At 34.8% G+C, this 3,070-nt stretch overlaps 1 pseudogene; it reads right to left on the reverse strand.

The window, feature by feature from the left end:
* Positions 1-1,203: 1,203 nt before the first annotated feature.
* Positions 1,204-2,210, reverse strand: LOC149144053 (heavy metal-associated isoprenylated plant protein 20 pseudogene; annotated as a pseudogene).
* Positions 2,211-3,070: the final 860 nt, after the last annotated feature.

Below are 3,070 nucleotides of genomic sequence, written 5' to 3' on the forward strand. Positions count from 1 at the left end.
CATATGGCAAGTTTTTTTAATTAATGAATTTAATTGAAAAAACAAAAATGCATAATTATTTTGAGAATAATTCTCAGTGTTTTATTTGTGTACACTGCTAAGAATATTCTATAAATATTAAATCCTTACTATTAAATGAAAAGTTATTGATTATTAAATTAAAATTAGGAAAACCTATACCAAAATGCATATATCTAACCACAAAATTATTAATAACAATAATGCATATATCTAACCACAAAATTATTGATAACAATAATTTAAAATAATATTAGAATTTAATTTATGTTATGGTTTTTTTCAAAAATATTATAAAATTCGTATATATTAATAAATATATTGAGCCTTTCATAAATTAATGTTTATCAATATTTATAAATTATTTAATTTATATAAATACACTAATATTTATAGACTAATTAATTTATATAGATACACTACTATATTTTGATTTTGATTTGATTATTATAAAATTTAAAATTTAGTATTTATTATAATTTGAGTGGGTTTAATAACTAAAACATAAAAACATATATTTCCTTCTTAAAGCCACAAATCCAAATAAAATAAGCTATAGTATGTCTACTTCGGTAAAGTAAATGGTTGAAACCTTCGAAAAACGAATGAACTTATGGGTACATCAACATATATCATAGAAAAAACCGTTATACTTTACACAGCCATTCATGAGAATACACGTCTCTTTTGACGAATCCTTGGATTCTTAAGAACGCTGAGGGTCATATTACAAAATGTATGTATACTAATAGATAAAGGAATAGGGCGAGGAAGCTCAACACGATCATTATTTGTTGGCGTTGTGTTGCTTATGGCCTGGCCTCTCTTCTGCTTTGATATTTTGGCACGGCGGAAATATTCATGAAGACTAATAATTTTCAAACCATGTTCACGATCTATTCTCCTTCTCCTGGAAAACCCATTAGAAATATAATTATAGAGATGAAGAAGCCGCCCTACACCGCTAATCACCAAGAACGGTGGGCGTTGAGAAAAGGCTACGAGCCTCTTCTGCTGTTGCCGCCCCATTAAATAGTTTTGACTCTATAGGCAGCGACACCGGCAGCTACATGATGGTGCAGTAATTCGCATTGTCTTCACTGAACATGGAAGTGTACTGCTCGTCTGTGCGATCAGGGTTCATGGAAGTGTACTGCTCGTATTGCTCGTCTGTGCGATTAGGGTTCATGTGCGAGGAGCCTTCCTATCGTAAACCCCAGTGGCGTAGGGATGGTATGCCATTTCGGCAAGTACATAAGGCCAAACCTCTATGGGCTTACCGGTGCGCTTCACCCTCTGCAGCACTTTGTATACCTCCACATATCCAGTTACTGTTAACTTTTTCGCCTTTCTCTCTAGATCCACCAATTTCACGCCTGCACTACGAGATGATTCAATCACCATTAAGCTTTATATTTATGATAGAAGTATTGTATAACTGTTAATAATATCTGAGAACATCTTAATATGATTTAATATAATACTAAAAAGTGATGCACAATGTAAACAAATCCAGTTAAGGAACCACCCCGAAAACTCAGTGATCACCTTTCATGGACGAGACTGACCTCCTCATTCTCTTCTCACAGCCGTCACAATCTATATTGCGGACCCTCAACACCACAGTCTGCACCAGTTCCAGAAATTAAAATAATGATCAGCTTTGCAGGATAAAATTTACAGCGTTGTCTATGTTTTGGACTTTTGGGTGGAATAGGGCGAAACAATTTCAGAAAAATAATAATAATCTGTTGTTTAAAATGTATTTTTGATGGTATATACAAATTCAGCATCTTAAATGATTTATTTTTTTAATAATATTCATTAAAAAATTTACATGGTTAGACTCACATTGATTCACATGTTTAGACTCATACATTGGTTGGGCATGTGAACGAGATAGATGACCCCAGATCTAGTTTCTACCATCTAGGCTACCATTTCAAGGTTATACAAAGATAACAATGTATGATGGTTGTGATCATATAAACATTCATCTAGTCATGGGTCCACCAGTTGCATTTGTGGACGCATCTTTTGATCATTTTACATTTTATGATTAGCTTATGAGCTGAGTATGGGTATGCCTCCCTAAACAAACACATATGTCATGTTGTAAATGTATTGTAATAGATGAAGCTTGCCGGTTCTCCTTGATCCTTACTTGTCACGAGGTAAAGAGCTTCAGTCATTAGTCATTGTCTCTAACTTTACGCTTTATGGGGCATTTTGTTATAGGTAATTTTGTCACATCCGATTAGTGAGCCTCCTAATGGGATCAATCGTCATCCTATTCCCCCTTGTCACCATCTTGCACAAAGCCATATTCATGTACCTTTCATTTCCCATAGTTTGAGCCCTAAACTGCTTCATTTAAGCTAGTTTGAGGACCAACACTGCGTGTAGGCCTACTGAGATGTGTTCACCAATAGGTTGCTCCACTGTGGCATGCGTTGGTCACCAACAGGTTGCTCCCCTTTGCACTTGCGTTAGTTTTAGAAATCTGGGAGAATGATCAAGATTCCATAAGATTCTCCTTCTAGGAGTTTCAAGAAGTTGTTACAACTACTTACCTTGGATCATTCAGATCTTATCCCTGCCTACATTGGAGTTTTCACCACTTATCCTTTCATCCTATCCCTCCATCAAAGGTGGATCTATTACCCTAGATTGGTAATTGAATAAGAACTCCCAACTTACTTTCCTTCTTTATATATTATCAACCTTCTATGTGGTTGGGGGTTGGATTTTGGAGAGTGATTCTGCCCTTATGCTGTTGTAGTGAGTGGTCATCATCTCATGCATTTAGGGTGATTAGAGGTACATATTGTGACAAGGAAATGACAAGTCAACAACTTGGAGGAGCTCTTATACAAGATCAACTACTACTTATGGTTAAAATCTCCTTCCATTTATAGTAAATAATTCATTGTTTTCCTATATTTGATGTTGTTATTTCACTTATTTCAATACCATGTTGATTTATTGAATACAGTACGTAGATGATGCTACATAGATCTTGTAGTTTCTTGGCTTCTGTTTTCTCACTGTG

This window comes from Pinus tabuliformis, chromosome X (genome assembly GCF_031772625.1).
Source record: "Pinus tabuliformis cultivar Carrire ecotype Pingquan chromosome X, CPIR1, whole genome shotgun sequence".
NCBI lineage: Eukaryota > Viridiplantae > Streptophyta > Pinopsida > Pinales > Pinaceae > Pinus > Pinus tabuliformis.